The sequence below is a fragment of the Kogia breviceps genome, chromosome 2 (genome assembly GCF_026419965.1).
Source record: "Kogia breviceps isolate mKogBre1 chromosome 2, mKogBre1 haplotype 1, whole genome shotgun sequence".
In the NCBI taxonomy this organism is placed as follows: domain Eukaryota; kingdom Metazoa; phylum Chordata; class Mammalia; order Artiodactyla; family Physeteridae; genus Kogia; species Kogia breviceps.
In genome coordinates this window covers 54,652,071-54,672,079 of record NC_081311.1, presented here as the reverse complement: position 1 = coordinate 54,672,079, position 20,009 = coordinate 54,652,071, and the positions used below count along the sequence as shown (strand labels likewise).

At 41.9% G+C, this 20,009-nt stretch overlaps 2 protein-coding genes across 10 annotated transcripts in view; one reads left to right on the top strand and one right to left on the bottom strand.

The window, feature by feature from the left end:
- Positions 1-20,009, bottom strand: part of DYDC1 (DPY30 domain containing 1) — a 159,126-nt gene that overhangs the window by 134,119 nt on the left and 4,998 nt on the right. For all 9 annotated transcript variants that reach the window (XR_010838914.1, XR_010838913.1, XR_010838915.1 and 6 more), the window contains 2 exons: positions 12,355-12,429; positions 11,592-11,703 (listed from right to left, as the gene is read on the bottom strand). The gene's annotated coding sequence lies outside the window, so the exon portion shown is untranslated. The remainder of the gene's footprint in view (positions 1-11,591; positions 11,704-12,354; positions 12,430-20,009) is intronic.
- TSPAN14 (tetraspanin 14) overlaps positions 18,799-20,009 on the top strand; it is a 62,227-nt gene continuing 61,016 nt past the window's right edge. Inside the window, exon 1 of the mRNA XM_067025248.1 lies at positions 18,799-18,925. The gene's annotated coding sequence lies outside the window, so the exon portion shown is untranslated. The remainder of the gene's footprint in view (positions 18,926-20,009) is intronic.

Genomic DNA, 20,009 nt, shown 5'->3' with positions numbered 1-20,009 from the left:
GCCTCAAACTACTCTCTACATCCAGCAAGACATTCTGGTTCCATTTCCTACTCCAAATGCTCCCTCAGTACAGACTGCGTCAGTTAAAATCTTGATACTACCCCTCACTTTATGGGGGAAAACAGCATTCTGGGGAGATGATGTTATAGGACCCAAACTGTTCAGGAGCAGCTTTTTTTTTTTTTTCCAGTACGCGGGCCTCTCACTGTTGTGGCCTCTCCCATTGTGGAGCACGGGCTCCTGACGCGCAGGCTCAGTGGCCATGGCTCACGAGCCCAGCTGCTCCGCGGCATGTGGGATCTTCCCGGACCAGGGCACGAACCCGTGTCCCCTGCATCGGCAGGCGGATTCTCAACCACTGTGCCACCAGGGAAGCCCAGGAGCAGCTTTTTAATGGAGAGAAAAGAGCTCTGAACAAAGCCTCCAGAGCTGGAACACCAATTTGCTATGAAACCTTGTGCTGGTCTCTTCCTTCTCTAGGCCTATTTCTTCATCTGTGCTATCTATGGGCTATTCTAGATTTGGTAGCTACAAGCCCTGTATAATTCATAATTCGTTCATCAGGTCAAACCTATAGCTCAGATCTCTATGCTGTTGTTACAGAACCAGCCCTCCTTGGATCAATGGACTGGACATTCCAGGAGAGTAGGGAATTGTTGGTCTTGTTCATCCTGGTTTCCTCAGCACCCAGTATAGAGCCTGTTCCTCAATAAATAATAGAGCTTGGATGGCAAAAACGGCCATAAGAAAAGTCAAAAGGCCAATAAACAATGGGGAAAAAACACTTGCAATTCAAACTACAAAAGGATGGTTTTTCAAATACCAGTTCCTACAAATCAATAAAAGGTTAACAGAATTCCAGTTTCCAGTCCCCGCATGTAAAGAGCTTGGAAGTTAATACTCTATCCTAACAAGTAAAAAACTAGAAAATCAACAACTCTTCTTAGATCTTTAAAAGAAATGAGGCAACAGGGAAAACTGCTGGCCCCAAAAGTGGAGAGTCCAACAGGCTAATACAGAGAATTACAACTTACTGAAGCAGAAATCCATGTGTAGAAACCTCTGTGGGGAGCAATTCTAGGACAGGAATACCTAAACTATAATTGATGAATTGCTGGAGGCTCAGTATGGGCAAGTCTTCGAGTCAAAAACTCCAGGGGACTAAGTCATAGGGAGTGCCCACACTTTTGTGAGTTTTACCTCCAGAAACTTGACCAGGTTCTCACAGTAAGTACTGGAGAAAAATCCCCTCATGCTTCTGGCAGGGGGAGGGGAAAAGCAACCATTTAAAAATATGCCAGAGCTATTTAACCAGAGCCTAGCTGGCATGGGGGAAAAGAAATACCCTACTCCAGCAGGCTCTAGCCTTCCATGTGGGAGAAGGGAAATCCCTAACTACAGCCCACTCTAGCCATCCTGTCCCACATATGCGGGGATGGGGTACTAAGAAGCACTTGGGAAGTTCACAGTCCAGGTGCACAGGCTCAGTAAAAGACTCAGACTTAATCACAGGACTAAGAACACTCCGCCTACCCCACCCCCACATTACTAAATTGCTAACAGCGATTCCTTTTACCCAGTATACCGTGCCCTGCAATCCAAAAAAAAAAAAAAAATTACAAAGCATACTAAAAGACAAAAATCATAGTTTGAAGAGACAAAAAGGAACCTCAGAACCAGACTCAGCTATGGCAGGGATGACTAGAATTATCATATCTGGAATTTAAAATAACTATGATTACTATGCTAAGGGTTCTTATGGATAAAGTAGACAGCATGAAACAACAGATAGACAATGTAAGCAGAGAGATGGATATTCTAAGAAAGAATAAAAAAGAAAAGCTAGAGATAAAAAACACTGGAACAGAAACGAAGAATGCCTTTGATGAGCTTTCAAATAGATTGGACACAGCTAAGAAAAGAACCTCTGTGCTTGAGGATATCTCAATAGAAACTTCCAAAACTGAAGAGCCTCATCCACCAGAGGGCAGACAGCAGAAGCAAGAAGAACTACAATTCTGCGGCCTGTGGAAGGAAAACCACATTCACAGAAAGATAGACAAAATGAAAAGGCAGAGGACTTTGTACCAGATGAAGGAACAAGACAAAACCCCTTAAAAACAACTAAATGAAGTGGAGATAGGCAACCTTCCAGAAAAAGAATTCAGAATAATGATAGTGAAGATGATCCAAGACCTCAGAAAAAGAATGGAGGCAAAGATCGAGAAGATGCAAGAAATGTTTAACAAAGACCTAGAAGAATTAAAGAACAAACAAACAGAGATGAACAATACAATAACTGAAAAGAAAAATACACCAGAAGGAATCAGTAGCAGAATAACTGAGGCAGAAGAACAGATGAGTGACCTGGAAGACAGAATGGTGGAATTCACTGCTGTGGAACAGAATAAAGAAAAAAGAAAGAAAAGAAATGAAGACAGCCTAAGAGACCTCTGGGAAAATGTTAAACCCAACAACATTTGCATTACAGGGGACCCAGAAGGAGAAGACAGAGAGAAAGGACCCAAGAAAATATTTGAAGAAATTATAGTCAAAAACTTCCCTGGGCTTCCCTGGTGGCGCAGTGGTTGAGACTCCGCCTGCTGATGCAGGGGACACGGGTTCGTGCTCCAGTCCGGGAAGATCCCACATACCGCGGAGCAGCTGGGCCCGTGAGCCATGGCCGCTGAGCCTGTGCATCCGGAGCCTGTGCTACGCAACGGGAGAGGCCACAACAGTGAGAGGCCCGCGTACCACAAAAAAAAAAAAAAAAACTTCCCTAACATTGGAAAGGAAATAGCCACCCAAGTCCAGGAAATGCAGAGAGTCCGAGGTGGGATAAACCCAAGGAGAAACATGCCGAGACACATAGTAATCAAATTGACAAAAATTAAAGACAAAGAAAAATTACTGAAAGCAATGAGGGAAAAATGACAAAAAATATACAAGGGAACTCCCATAAGGTTAACAACTGATTTCTCAGCAGAAACTCTACAAGCCAGAAGGGAGTGGCACGATATATTTAAAGTGATGAAAGAGAAGAACCTACAACCAAGATTACTCTACCTGGCAAGGATCTCATTCAGATTTGACAGAGAAATCAAAAGCTTTACAGACAAGCAAAAGCTAAGAGAATTCAGCACCACCAAATCAGCTCTACAACAAATGCTAAATGAAATTCTCTAAGTGGGAAACACAAGAGAAGAAAAGGACCTACAAAAACAAACCCATAACAATTAAGAAAATGGGAATAGGAACATACATATCGATAATTACCTTAAACATGAATGGATTAAATTCTCCAACCAAAAGACACAGGCTCGATGAATGGATACAAAAACAAGACCCATATATATGCTGTCTACAAGAGACACTTCAGACCTAGGAACACATACAGACTGAAAGTGAGAGGATGGAAAAAGATACTCCATGCAAATGGAAATCAAAAGAAACCTGGAGTAGCAATACTCATATCAGATAAAATAGACTTTAAAATAAAGAATGTTACAAGAGACAAGGAAGGACACTACATAATGATCAAAGGATCAATCCAAGAAGAAGATATAACAATTATAAATGTTTATGCACCCAACATAGGAGCACCTCAATACATAAGGTAACTGCTAAAAGCTATAAAAGAGGAATTTGACAGTAACACAATAATAGTGGGGGACTTTAACACCTCACTTATACCAATGGACAGATCATCTAGACTGAAAATTAATAAGGAAACAGAAGCTTTAAATGACACAATAGACCAGAGAGATTTAATTGATATTTATAGGACATTCCATCCAAAAAGAGCAGATTACACTTTCTTCTCAAGTGTGCACGGAACATTCTCCAGGGTAGATCACATCTTGGGTCACAAAAGAAGCCTCAGTAAATTTAAGAAAATTGAAATCATATCAAGCCTCTTTTCTGACCACAACGCTATGAGATTAGAAACCAATTATGGGGAAAAAATGTAAAAAAAACAAACACATGGAGGCTAAACAATACGTTACTAAATAACCAAGAGATTACTGAAGAAATCAAAGAGGAAATCAAAAAATTCCTAGAGACAAATTACAACAAAAACACGATGATCCAAAACCTATGGGATTCAGCAAAAGCATTTCTAAGAGGGAAGTTTATAGCAATACAAGCCTACCTCAAGAAACAACAAAAATCTCAAATAAACAATCTAACCTTACACCTAAAGGAACTAGAGAAAGAAGAACAAATAAAACCCAAAGTTAGTAGATGGAAAGAAATCATAAAGATCACAGCAGAAATAAATGAAATAGAAATGAAGAAAACAACAGCAAAGATCAATAAAACTAAAAGCTGGTTCTTTGAGAAGATAAACAAAATTGATAAACCTTTAGCCAGACTCATCAAGAAAAAGAGGGAGAGGGCTCATATCAATAAAATTAGAAATGAAAAAGGAGAAGTTTCAATGGACACTGCAGAAATACATAGCTTCCTAAGAGACTACTACAAGCAACTCTATGCTAATAAAATGGACAACCTGGAAGAAATGGACAAATTCTTAGGAAGGTATAACCATCCAAGACTGAACCAGGAAGAAACAGAAAATATGAACAGACCAATCGCAAGTAATGAAATTGAAACTGTGATTAAAAATCTTCCAACAAACAAAAGTCCAGGACCACATGGCTTCACAGGTGAATTCTATCAAACATTTAGAGAAGAGCTAACACCCATCCTTCTCAAACTCTTCCAGAAACTTGCAGAGGAAGCAAAAGCAACACTCACAAACTCATTCTATGAGGCCACCATCACCCTGATAACAAAACAAGACAAATATAAGACAAAAAAAGAAAGTTACAGACCAATATCACTGATGAATATACATGCAAAAATCCTCAACAAAATACAAGCAAACAGAATCCAACAACACATTAAAAGGATCATGCACCATGATCAAGTGGGATTTATCCCAGGGATGCAAGGATTCTTCAATATATGCAAATCAATCAATGTGATACACCATATTAACAAATTGAAGAATAAAAACCATATGATCATCTCAAAAGATGCAGAAAAAGCTTTTGACAAAATTCAACACCCATTTATGATAAAAACTCTCCAGAAAGTGGGCATAGAGAGAACCTACCTCAACATAATAAAGGCCATATATGACAAACCCACAGCAAACATCATTCTCAATGGTGAAAAACTGAAAGCATTTCCTTTAAGATCAGGAACAAGAGAAGGATGTCCATTCTCACCACTATCATTCAACATAGTTTTGGAAGTCCTAGCCACGGCAATCAGAGAAGAAAAAGAAATAAAAGGAAAACAAATTGGAAAAGAAGAAGTAAAACTGTCACTGTTTGTAGATGACATGATACCATACATAGAGAATCCTAAAGATGCCAGCAGAAAACTAGTAGAGCTAATCAATGAATTTGGTAAAGTTGCAGGATATAAAATTAATGCATAGAAATCTCTTGCATTCCTATACACTAACAATGAAAGATCAGAAAGAGAAATTAAGGAAACAATCCCATTCACCATTGCAATAAAAAGAATAAAATACCTAAGAATAAACCTACCTAAGGAGGTAAAAGACCTGTACTCAGAAAACTATAAGACACTGATGAAAGAAATCAAAGATGACACAAACAGATGGAGAGATATACCATGTTCTTGGATTGGAAGAATCAATATTGTGGAAATGACTGTACTACCCAAAGCAATCTACAGATTCAACGCAATCCCTATCAAATTACCAGTGGCATTTTTTACAGAAGTCGAACAAAAAAATCTTAAAATTTGTATGGAGACACAAAAGACCCTGAATAGCCAAACAGTCTTGAGGGAAAAAAACGGAGCTGGAGGAATCAGACTCCCTGACTTCAGACTATACTACAAAGCTACAGTAATCAAGACAATATGGTACTGGCACAAAAACAAAAATATAGACAAATGGAACAGGATAGAAAGCCCAGAGGTAAACCCACACACCCATGGTCAACTAATCTATGACAAAGGAGGTGCAAGGATATACAATGGAGGAAAGACAGTCTCTTCAATAATTGGTGCTGGGAAAACTGGACAGCTACATGTAAAAGAATGAAATTAGAACACTCCCTAACACCATACACAAAAATAAACTCAAAGTGGATTAGAGACCTAAATGTAAGACCAGACACTATAAAAGTCTGAGAGGAAAACATAGGAAGAACACTCTTTGACATAAATCACAGCAAGATCTTTTTTGATCCACCTCTTAGAGTAATGGAAATAAAAACAAAAACAAACAAATGGGACCTAATGAAACTTCAAAGCTTTTGCACAGCAAAGGAAACCATAAACAAGACCAAAAGACAACCCTCAGAATGGGAGAAAATATTTGCAAACGAATCAACAGACAAAGGATTAATCTCCAAAATATATAAACAGCTCATGCAGCTCAATATTTAAAAAACAAACAACCCAATCCAAAAATGGGCAGAAAACCTAAATAGACATTTTTCCAAAGAAGACATACAGATGGTCAAGAAGCACATGAAAAGCTGCTCAACATCACTAATTATTAGAGAAATGCAAATCAAAACTACAATGAGGTTATCACCTCACACCAGTTAGAATGGGCATCATCAGAAAATCTACAAACAACAAATGCTGGAGAGGGTGTGGAGAAAAGGAAACCCTCTTGCACTGTTGGTGGGAATGTAAATTGATACAGCCACTATGGAGAACAGTATGGAGGTTCCTTAAAAAACTAAAAATAGAATTACCAAATGATCCAGCAATCCCACTACTGGGCATATACCCAGAGAAAACCATAATTCAAAAAGACACATGCACCTCAATGGTCATTGCAGCACTATTTACAATAGCCAGGTCATGGAAGCAACCTAAATGCCCATCAACAGATGAATGGATAAAGAAGTTGTGGTACATATATACAATGGAATATTACTCAGCCATAAAAATGAATGAAATTGGGTCATTTGTAGAGACGTGGATGGATCTAGAGACTGTCATACAGAGTGAAGGAAGTCAGAAAGAGAAAAACAAATATTGTATATTAACGTACATATGTGGAACACAGCAAAATGGTACAGATGAACTGGTCTGCAGGGAAGAAATAGAGACACAGATGTAGAGAGAAACATATGGACACCAAGGGGGGAAAGTGGCAGAGGCAGTGGTGGTGGTAGGATGAATTGGGAGATTTTGATTGACATATACACTAATATGTGTAAAATAGATAACTAATAAGAACCTGCTATATAAAAAATAAATAAAATAAAATTCAAAAATTCAAAAAAAAAAAAGAAACTTCCAAAATTGAAAAGCAAAGCAAACACACACACACACACACACACACACACACACACACACACAGAGAAAATAGTAGCACAGAATATCCAGGAACTGTGGGACAACTAAAAATTAGGTGTAACATATGCATAATGGGAATACCAGAAGTTGAATAGAGAAACAAAAGAATGTTTGAAGCTGTAATGACTGAGAATTTGCCCTAAATTGATGTCAGACACCAAACCACAGAACCAGGAACCTCAGAGAACACCATGCAGGATAAATGCAAAAACAAAACAAGAAGAACAAAAGACACACTACACCTAGGTATATCATATTAAAATTGCAGAAAATCAGAAAGAAAAATTCTTGAAAAATCAGGGGAGAAAACACCTTACCTATAGAAGAACGAAGACAAGAATTACATCCAACTTTTCCTCAGAAACCATGTAAGCAAGAAGAGAGTAGAGTGTAATTTTTAAAGTGTTGGGGGAGGGACTTCCCTGACAGTCAGTGGTTAAGACTCTGTGCTTCCACTGCAGGGGGCGCAGGCTCGACCCTTGTTCAGGGAACTAAGATCCCACATGCTGCACAGTGCAGCCAAAAAAATAGAATAAATAAGGAAAGAAGGAAAGGAAGGAAGGAAGGAAGGAAGGAAGGAAAGAAGAAAAAGAAAGAAAGAAAGAAAGAAAGAAAGGAAGGAAGGAAGGAAGGAAGGAAGGAAGGAAGGAAGGAAGAAAGAAAGAAAGAGAAAGAAAGTGGTGGGGGGAAAAAATACCAACATTGAATTCTGTATCTGGCAAAAATGAAGGAGAAATAAAGACTTTCTCAAACAAACATAAATTGAGGGACTTTGTTGCCAGTATATCTGCATGGCAATCAATGTTAAAAGAAGCTCTTCAGAGAGAAGGAAAATGATGTAGTCAGAAACTCAGATCTACATAAAGAAAATAGATCATTGGAGAAGGAATAAGTGAAGGGAAAATAAAAATTTTTATTTTTCTTATTCTTAATTGATCTAACAGATAACTTTGTTTAAAATAATAATAGTAAAAATATATTCAATTATGTATGCTTATATATATGCTATATATAAGTGAAGTGAATGACAGCAATGATACAATGGATGGGAGGCAGGAATTATAATTATTTTATTATTACAAGGTACTCACACTGCACCATGAAGTGGTATAGTGTTATTTGAAAGTGGACTTGGATTAACTGCAAATGTATACTGCAAACTCTGGGGCAACCACTAAAAAAAGTAAACAAAGAAGGATAACTGATATACTAAAAAATGAAAGAAAACAGAATCATATAAAATGTTCAATTAAAACTATAAAAGACAGCAAAAAAGTGGAAGACAAAAATAGGAACAATATAAAAAAGGCAACAAATAAAAATTAATATGGTAGGAATTAATCCAACTATATCAATAATCACTTTAAATGTCAATATTTGAAATACACCAATAAAAGAAGATGTCAAGAGTGGACCAAAAAACAAGACCCAACTATACGCTATCTACAAGAAACCCACTTTAAATATAAAGACATGTATACATTAAAAACAAATGGGGACTTCCCTTGTGGCACAGTGGTTAAGAATCTGCCTGCCAATGCAGGGGACACAGGTTCGAGCCCTGGTCTGGGAAGATCCCACATGCCGCAGAGTACCTAAGCCTTTGCACCACAACTACTGAGCCTGTGCTCTAGAGCCCACAAGCCACAACTACTGAGCCTGCATGCCACAACCACTGAAGCCCGTGCCTAGAGCCCGTGCTCTGCAACAAAGAGAAGGCACCGCAATGAGAAGCCCACACACCTCAACAAAGAGTAGCCCCCGCTCACCACAACTAGAGAAAGCCCACATGCAGCAACAAAGACCCAATGCAGCCAAAAATAAATAAATAAATAAGAAAATATACCAATTTTCTACAATTTCTTTCAGAAGACAGATGCAGAGTGAATACTTCCTAACTCATTCTATGATACTAGCATTACCCTAATACCAATACTATACAAAGACATTACAAGAAAACTACAGACCAATATCTCTCATGAACGTGGATGCAAAAATCAACACAATATTAGCAAATCAAATTCAACAATATATAAAAAGAATTATACACCACAATTAAGTGGGATTTATCCTAGTATGTAAGGCTGGTTCAACATTCAAAAATCAATTCATGTAACCTATCATATCAACAGGCTAAAGAAAAAAGCCACATGATCAAATCAATAGATGCAGAAAAAGCATTTGACAAAATCCAAAACCTACTCATAATAAAACTCCTCAGTAAACAGGAAAAGAGGGGATCTTCCTCAGCTTGATATCTATTTTAAAACCACATAGATTATCATGTCATCTGTTGTCTGTTCTGTTCCACTGGTCTATGTGCCTGTTTTATGCCAGTACCATACTATTTTGATTACTATAGCTTTGTAATATAGTGCAAAATCAAGAAGTGCAATGCCTCCAGATTTGTTCTTTCTTAGGATTGCTTTGCCAGTTGGGGTTTTAGGATAGTTTTTCCTATATCCTTAAAAAATGCCATTGGAAATTTGATGGGGATTGCATTGAATCTGTAAATTCCTTTGGGCAGGATGGACATTTTCACAATATTAATTCTTCCAATCCAGGAATATGGAATATCTTTCCATTTATTTGTGTCTTCTTCTTTTTTCTTTTTATTATTTGTGTCTTCTTCAGTCTCTTTCATCAATGTCTTATACTTCTCAGTGTACAGGTCTTTCACCTCCTTGGTTCAATTTATTCCTAAATATTTTATTTGGGGGGGATGCTATTGTAAATGCAATTGCTTTATTTTTTTGCTATAATCATTTTATTTCTGAAAATAAAATAATGGCCCTTCTTTTATTAATGATTTTAACAACTTGAGTCTTACTTTTTTACTAGTCTAGCTAAAGATTTGTCAATTTTGTTGATCCTTTCAAAGAATCAACTTGTGGTTTTGTTGATTTCTTCTCTATATTTCTTCTACTATTTCATTTATTTTGGCACTAATCTTTATTATTTCCTTCCTTCTGTTTGTGTCTGGTTTGGTTTGCTCTTCTTTTTCTAGTGTCTTGAGGTATAAGGTTAGGTTATTGATTTGAGATCTTTCTTTTTAAAATATAGATGTTTACAGCTATAATTTTCCATCTGAGCACTGTGTTGGTTGCATTAATCTTGGTATGCTGTGTTTTTGTTTTCATTAATCTCAAAATATTTCCTAATATCCCTTGTGATTTCTTCTTTGACCTCTTGGTTATTTAGGAGTATGTTGTTTAATATCCACATAATTGTGAATTCCTCAAATTTCCTTCTGGTAATGATTTCTAATTTCATTCCATTGTGGTCAGAGAACAAACTTTTTGTATGATTTCAATTCTTTTAATTTTTTAAGACTTATCTGATTGCCTAACATATGGTCTCTACTGAAGAATATTTCATAGGCACTTGAGAAGAATGTATTCTGCATTGTTGTATTCAGTGTTCTATAGATGTCTATTAGCTTACATGTCTATTAACTTAGAAAGCTTAGATTGCTTTCTTTCTCGTTCAGATAGTTTGTTGTTAGTGTATAGAAATGCAATTGATTTCTTTGTTTTTTTAACATCTTTATTGGAGTATAACTGTTTTACAATAGTGTGTTAGTTTCTCCTTTACAACAAAGTGAATCAGTTATACATATACACATGTTCCCATATCTCTTCCCTCTTGCGTCACCCTCCCTCCCACTCTCCCTATCCCACCCCTCTAGGTGGTCACAAAGCACAGAGGTGATCTCCCTGTGCTATGCGGCAGCTTCCCACTAGCTATCTAATTTACATTTGGTAGTGTATATATGTCCCTGCCACTCTCTCACTTCATCACATCTGACCCTTGCAATTGATTTCTGTATGTTGATCTTGTATCCTGCAACTTTACTGAATTTATTTATCAGTTTTAGCAGTTTTTTTGGTGGTCTTCAGGGTTTTCTATATCATGTCATCTGCAAACAGAGATAGTTATACTTCTTTCTCTCTGATTTGGATGCCTTTTATTTATTTTTTTTGCCTAATTGCTATGACTAAGATTTGCAGTACTATGTTGAATAGAAATGGTGATGGTGGGCATCCTTGTCTTGTTCCTGATCTCAGAGGAGAGGCTTTTAACCTTACACCATTGAGTATGATGTTAGCTATGGGCTTGTCATATATGGCCTTTATTATGGTGAGGAATAATCCTTCCATACTTAATTTGTTGAGTTTTTATCATGAAAGGATGTTGAATTTTGTCAAATGCTAAACATACTTCTTTACCTTAAGGTATGACCTGGAAGAAGCACATATCACTTTTGCTCACATCCCATTGGCCAGGATTAAGGTCTGTACATCCACTCCTTGGAGATATTGTGGGTTCAGCTTCAGATTACTGCAATAAAGTAAATATAGCAATAAAGTGAGTCACATGAATTTTTTGGTTTCACAGTGCATATAAAAGTTATGTTTACACTATACTGTAGTCTGTTAAGTGTACAGTAGCATTATGTCAAAGAAAACAGTGTACATACCTTAATTAAAAAATATTGCTAAAAAATGCTAACCATTATCTGAGCCTTCTGCAAGTCATAATCTTTTTGCAATAGTAGCATCAAAGATCACTGATCATGGGCTTCCCTGGTGGCGCAGTGGTTGAGAGTCCACCTGCCGATGCGGGGGACATGGGTTTGTGCTCGGTCCCGGAAGATCCCACATGCCGCGGAGCGGCTGGGCCCATGAGCCATGGCCGCTAAGCCTGTGCGTCCGGAGCCTGTGCTCCGCAACGGGAGGGGCCCCGGCAGTGAGAGGCCCGCGTACCGCAAAGAAAAAAAAGATCACTGATCACCATAACAAATATAATAATAATGAAAAAGTTTAAAATATTGTGAGGATTACCAAAATGTGATACAGAGACACAAAGTGAACAAATGCTGTTGGAAAAATGGCACCTATAGACTTGATTGATGCAGGTTCCTACAAACCTTCAATTTGTAAAAAACACAATAAAGTGAAGCTCAATAAAATGAGGTATGCCTGTACTTACCTGCAAGAGTGGTAGGGAAATGTAGTCTTTCTCATGGATGGCTTTATATGTTGCCAAACTTTGGTGACTCTATCGCTAAAAAAAGAAAACAGAATGGATTTTAGGGTTCAACCAACAGTGTCTGCCATAACATAGTGATAGGAAAATACATGAAAAACCAGTAACAGTATTTGCTTCTAGGAATAGGGTACTGGTGGCTGGGAACACAGGTGAGAGGAAAATGTCCCTTTTAATGCCCTTTTGAACTTTAATACATGTGAATGCATTAACTAATTAAATATTTTTAACAAAGTAATAAAATAGCATTATCCTATGCACTTAGTAAACCTCCATATCTGATTCACTGATCAAAAGTTTTTTTGTGCCCTCACCCTCAGCCCCTCAGAGAGGGTTATAGATGTGGCATGAAAGTTGGGCCACATTAAGCTCTATTAAACCAGTATGGTTTGAGGAGCCAGGGAAGCCCTTGGGCCTGCATAAGCAGAGGCCTGGAGTGGAATGCAAGTTCAGATAAGCAGCTGGGAGAGCTGCTCTCCCTGACAGTGGGCCAGTTGGCACTGGGCCTTCCTTGTGCCCTTCCTGACTGTGCTTGTTTAGGGGGACAGAAGGCCAGTTCTGCTACCAGGCCCTTACCCCAGCACTGGTCATACTCAAAAGGAGGAGGAGGCCAGCGCCCTCTGGACAGGAGGGGCTGGGGAGCTGGGCCTGGAGACACAGCCAGCTCCTGGGGTGGGCCATGAGGCTTGCCCTCTCAAGCAGAAAGCCTTTGAAGCATCTACCAGGCAGAGGCCTCGGCTGCCCTTATCTGGCTCTCGTTTCTATCCCAACATTTGTGACTCAAGAGAACCTTGGGGTAACTTTGGGCCTATGTGGGGTGAGGGCTGGGGGCCACCAGCAGTGAACCCCTCACCCTAGTGCACTGGGTCAGGCCCCTCACTGGCCCCAGCTGGGCCATGGGGCAGAGCACAGGACAGACACCCTCCTACCTCCTGGTGCATAGACAGTGAAGGTCCCGCTCCCTGAACTGGCTCCCAGCACCCCATGGGCTCCCCACAGCTGCTCTTTAATGCTCAAGGAGCTCTTTACCCACAGAGAAGCATAGCCAACTCTGCACCTTGTCTCACGTGCAATGTAGGAAAACTGAAACAGATAACATTTCTCTAAATATTCACATACTATTCCTACAGCTAACAAATTGACTTATTGTAATTTTAACAAAGTAGATTTCCCTGAACAATTGAAGTTAAATGTAATCAATTACACTCTTCCCAATTCTAATGCTTCAGTCTCATAAATGTTTCAAACACATTTAAAAATCGACAAATAAGAATATAATCATCACAAAACCGGATCTGCATACTCATACCGAAACCAGTTACAAATGCTAATGTGTAGGTCTAAATTTGTTTATTATCTCGAGTCAGCAGCCCCAGCAGCAGACTCGATAGACACGACACTATGTACCCATTTGCCACCCATCACTGCCCTCTCCTGGGGATCTCAGAGAGCTGGTCATGCAGCTCTGGCCTCACTGGAGCTCTGTACCCCAAACTCTCCATCCTGGGAAGAGTGACTGGACCAGAGGTGGGTCCTGAACTCTGAGTCAGGACCTCATGGGCTGGCCAGATATGCAAGGCATGCCAACCTGCAAGGCTGGCACAAAAGTTCTGCCCAAGAAGGGGTGTGGATGGTGACAGCTGACCAAAGCAATCAGCTTATCACTCTTGGGGTACATAAATGTGCCTCTCTGAGAGCTGAAGGGGGTAAGGTCTGAAGACTCACAGAGGAGACAGTGGGCAGACCTCAGGTAGGGCCCGAGGGGAAGCTGGGGACCAGTTGGTTAGAAGCAGCTGGAGCAGGAGTTTCTGCACAAGACACAGTGTTTCTTGTGTTTCCATCTGTTTCTCCTTGCAGTTCTACTGATGTTTGTCTCATGTATTTTCATGCTCTGTTGTTAGGCGCATACATATTAGAATTGTTTTGTCTTCTTAGAGAATTTACCCCTTTATCGTTATGCAGTGCCCTTCTTTTTCCCTGATAACGTTCCTTGCTGAGACACTGGTGCCAGAGCATGAGTGACCCTCTGGGAGCTGGTGACATGGGGACACCCAGACCCATTCTCCTGAAGAGCCTGGCTGAGGGGCTAGGCTGGCTAGTTTCTACTTCTCTGAGCGTTCTCACACAGGCAAAGGAAATGGGCAAAAGATGTTCTGAGCTCAGGTGATGACATGTGCTGAGGCTAAGTGCACAGAAAACAGAAGCTGATCTGAAGATTTATGTGCAGGAAGTGAGGGAAGCAGGACAGGATGGGGGGAGAAATTGAACTGTGAGGTTATTCCAAGGGATGCCTCAGTTGACCCCATGGGGAGGCTGGAGCCGGGATCACTCATTAGTTGTCCAGAAATGAGCCAAGGGGGATTTGGTGAGTTTTGGGCCCAAGAACCCTGATTGAGGTAGCTCCCTTCTGCCCGGGGCAATTCCCTCCGATCAGATTCCAACACCTGGTCCTGAAGGGCAGTCTGTGTGGTCACCACTACACTAGAGGTGACAGCTTGGGTCACCGAGTGTGAAGGAGGCCTGTGGTCAGAGATGTGGTTACAGCGACCTGCTCAGATGTGGTTATAGTGACCAGGTGTGGTCGGCCTCTGAAGAATGTTCAGTGAAATGAACTTCTCATGGTCTGGGGGAAGGGGATGATGGGATCAGATTTTCCTTCTAGACGGGGGCTGGGGCTCAGGAGAGAGAGCAAGTCTGGTGATAAACATGAAGTGTGGCCAGGGAAGGCATCTAAAGACACAGGAACAGCAGAGACCTCAGAGACCCTGTGGAGATGGGGGCACAGGGAAGAGCAGCAACCATTACAGGGAGGGGAGATCAGGACGCCCAGAGGAGTAGGTGCGTGGTCCTGCCACTACAGTATGTGGTGTTGCCTGAGTGGGTAACTAGAAGAGGGAACCAGGAGAACAAGTGCTCCAGGAAGGAATCTTCAAACCAAGACTGAAAGCCCTTTTCTCCTGCCCTAACACACCCAGCTGTGGCTCCGTAAATTCAGTGCAGCCGGCTGCCTCTAGATGGCAGTGTGTGCATGTGGCAGCAGCTGTCCCACACTGCTCCCCAGGGAACGCCAGGTTCTCCCACGGGACCAGGGAAAAGTCCCCAGAGCCGTGAGGGGGACAGGCAGAGGCACCCGTGGTGCCCGCAGCATCCACCTGTGCTCTGCTCTGCTTCAGGTGGGTGGGGCAGGTGTCTCTTTCTCTCCTTCCTAGGGGTTCCTATCAGGGTCCTTCCTGGCAGGGCCTGAACATAGGGGTCCCAGGGGCTTACTGGACCCCCAAATCCGTGTGTTCGTGACTCTCCAGTCTTGGGTGGGAGATTGAGACACAAAGGTCTGGACATAAAGCTAACACTTCTGATTCTACCACTCATGCAGAGAGTGACTCCCTCTGAGCCTACTTTCCTCATTTGTGCTACAAATGCATAGCTCTGTGAAAGTCAGTTCACATGTGATTACTTCAGAAGAAACAATTTTTCACTGTCAAGGGATTTTCACATTTGCATATAGTCCACAGTTCCCCTAGTGGACAGAGCTTTCAGGGGCAAAGCTGGGATTGAACCTAGGCAGTCTGACCTTGCTCTTAACCTCTCTGACTGGCCTCCTCCCTCCGATGTCTTATTGGACACATCTGGACTTACTTCTTTGGCAAAACTGTCTTCTTCCATTTGGAGAAATTACAGTAGGGTTGACTCACAGGCACTCAAGGTTAGAAGGGCTCTGGGAGGTTACCTACTGAACAACTGTCCTCTCCCTCCCACTTTCAATTTATGGATTGGACAACTAAGGGGAGATAAGACTCCTTGTCACCATCATCTATGATTGGCCTCCATCATTAAAGTATGCTCCACAGTCTTGTGCTAACACATGGGTTCCTATCACAAATCTTTCGAGTGTGGTCGGGGACACTGTCTGAGGACAGAGGTCTCAGGGCTGAGGCTGCAGATGCAAATAGGAGCAAGAAGTCCTTGGAAAATTTGCAAATTTTTTTTTAACATTTTAAAAAATTATTTTATTTATTCTTTTTTTTTTTTTTTTTTTTTTTTTTGGCTGCGTTGGGTCTTCATTGCTGTGCGCGGGCTTTCTCTAGTTGAGGCGAGCGGGGGCTACTCTTTACTGCGGTGTGCGGGCTTCTCACTGCAGTGGCTTCCCAGTTCAGTGGGCTCTAGGTGCTCGGGCTTCAGCAGTTGTGGCTCACGGGCTCTAGAGCACAGGCTCAGTAATTGTGGCGCACAGGCTTAGTTGCTCCATGGCACGTGGGATCTTCCCGAACCAGGGCTCAAACCCGTGTCCCCTGCATTGGCAGATGGATTCTTAACCACTGTGCCACCAGGGAAGACCTGCAGATTTTTTAAAAAGTAGATGGTTCTGGAACAAATAGGGCAGGCGTTGGGTGACAGGCCAAGAAATTAATTTCTTTTCTGTTCACCTTTCTCTAGGGCTCCCTGATCTTTTCAAGAAAGGCAACATCAATTCAAAACAGCTTGGAGTGAAAGGTCCACCAAAGACATCAGCACCTGGCTCAGCCAAGTCCTGCCATACTTCATGGGGTGACCCAGCCTCCCACTGGCCTCTTGGCCCCGACTTCCTCACTGCAAGGGCCACTGATTCCTTCATCTCATCTTGATCACTCACTCCTGTGGATACATCTCTGTCTGACCGTAGCCACATGCAACCATTCCTGTCTTCTGCGGTCAGTGAGGGCCCTCCTGCCTCACCCCTACCTTCTCCTTTCTTCCCATCTACTGGCCCTTCCAGCTGTCACTTCTCTCCCCTACCACCCAAGACTCATGATACGACACCTCAGTGCTTTCTTTCCAATATTCTTCAATCCTCTGCACTACTGTTTTCCTATCATGCCTTTCAAGCAAACCCTCAAACTTTGATCAATCCTCCTGTCTGTGCTCTCTGCACCTGGACTTACCCAGCCACTGAGGCCTGATGAAGGCTCTGCCATTTGAGCTGTAACTCTGACTCTGGTTCGCCATCCTCACCTGGGCTCCCAATCCTTCCTCAGATCCTTCTGTCTACCCCTCCTCAGAAGCCTCTCTCATTTTCTACTAAGTTTCTCTGAAATCCTTGGATCCCACCAAACATCCACTTTCCTTAAACAGGTGACCTATTCCTCTTTTCAGAAAAAAAACGGAAGCCTTCACTCAGGAACCCCCACTAAACCCACAAACATCCCCTTCTCACTCAGCTCTTCCCCCATCCTCTTGTCTCCAAGGAGGCCTATCTGTCCTCCAGTCTTGGGCTGCCCTCTTGTTCTGAACCCCAATCCTTCTCACCTTCTCCAGCAAGCATCATCTTTTTTCCTTCAGACTCTTCAATTTCTCTTCTTCTACTGCCTCTTCCCTACATCATTTAAACATATTCAAGTCTCTCCTTTTTTTTTTGCGGTACGTGGGCCTCTCACTGTTGTGGCCTCTCCCATTGCGGAGCACAGGCTCCGGACGCGCAGGCTCAGCGGCCATGACTCACGCGCCCAGCCCCTCCGCGGCATGTGGGATCTTCCCAGACCGGGGCACGAACCCGCGTCCCCTGCATTGGCAGGCGGACTCTCAACCACTGGGCCACCAGGGAAGCCCTCTCTCCCTTCTTAAACAAACCTCTGCCTCAGACTCTTACCCTCATCATCTTCCAGCTAAAGACCTCACTCTGATCCTCATTTATTCTCCAGCCCACTTAACAGGCTTGTGACCCAACTCTCCACCGGCCCAGCTCTCTGAAGCTCCCGACACCTGTGGTCACTCCTCAGCCTTGTCTTGCAGCCTTCCTTGCAGCACTGGAAACTGGGGGCCACTCCTTCCTTCCTGAAACATTCATTTCCCTTGACTTGCATACACACCATCCTTCTGGCTTTGCTCCTGTCTCACCGGCTGCTCTTTCTCAGGCTCCTTAATCCCTCTCCTTTTTCTCTTCCTGGTCGTCTCCACCTTCATCAGGATTCTGCCTCTGTCGTTTTTCCTTCTCAACTCCCAGTCCCAGGATAATATCCTCTACTTTCACGGTTTTAATCATCATCTCTGTGCAGCTCTCTCAATAATCATTCTCCTCTTCTTTCTTTCAAACAGGCTCGGAACCTAATTTTTTTTTTTTTTTTAGCATTAAAATGTTGGGTTTTTTTATTGTGGTAAAATATATATAACATATATAACCTAATTTTTAAAAATTACATTTCCCAGCCTCCTGTGGAGCTAAGGATTGCCATGCGACCAGACTTGGCCAATGAAGCATAAGCAGCAGTCGGTAGGGATTTCTGGGGAAGTTTTGCTGTCCTAACATAGGTGCTACTCTTTCATCCCTTTTTGCTCTTTCTCCTGCCTACATGAAATGAAGGTAGGAAGCTGGAGCCGGAGCAGCCATTGTATGACAACAGCTGGCTCTGAGGATGCAAGCTTCCTAGTAAGGAGAGCCAGAGCTGACTGACAGAGCAGACCTGGGACCTGAATGACTGTGGAACTGCTGACCAGCCTTACTCTACTTACCTTCAGACTTTGCGTTATGTCAGAGTTTTCAGTAAGTATAGCAGCAAAGAGCAACAAACCCCATTTGGTCAAAGCAATGTGGTTGGGTTTATGTTACAGGAGCTGAACACAAGTTTTGATTAATACAACTCCCAAATGTATAGTTTTTGCTTAGATGTCTCTCCTGAACTTCAAACAGCAAACTGGACCTCTTTTCTCTGTCCAGAGACACCTCAAACGGAAGAGGTCCAAGTTGTCACCCCTCACGAAACACGCACACAGAGTCACTTGGATTCCTGGTCTCAGTAAACAGCATCACCATCTATGCAGCCAGAATCCTATCAATCACCATCCTATTAGTCACCCCTCAATTCTACCTCCTAAATATATTTTGAATCTGTTCACCTCTTAGATCTCCTCATCACCAACTTCCTGAACCATTGTAACAGTTTCCTTCCTATTTTTTAATCTTGCTCCTTCCAATCCACTCTCCCTACTGCAGCCTTAGGGATCTTCTAAAAGCACAAATGTAATAATGTTACTACTCTGCCTAAAACCTTTCAGAGACGGCTTAGGGCCTGAGGAATACCAGGCACATACTGTTAAGACTGCCGGAATTATGATGTTGGTCCTGCAACACCACCTCTTTGGCATAGGTGTTGCTCTACAGACCAGAGGAATGGGAATATTGACCTACACCTGGTTCAGTTACGGAAACCTCTCTCCCTTGCCACAGTGATTGGTCCAAGACTGGGCACATGACTAGAGCTGGGCCAATTAGAGGCCTCCCTTGGGATTTGTTCAAACCAACCTAGAGTGTAGTTATTGGGAGTCACATCTCCAACATGGGGCAAACTCTGAGCACTAGGAGAGGCAGAGGAAGGGGGTCTTGGACTGGGCAGCCCACAGGGTCAGCCCCTAGTGTTCACAGTCAATCTGGTCTCCAGTTCTGCTTTTGATTCTGTGTGTGACCTGAGTATACTTCCAGTAATCTTCCCTCCTTTGGCCTAAGCTAATTTGAGTAGGTTTTTCTCACTTGCAACCAAAACATCCTGACTAAAGTGAAGATCCCTGGTTGTCTGGTGGTTCCCAGAAAACAGAGTTCCTTCCAGCTCCTGTTTTATAAACATTATTTC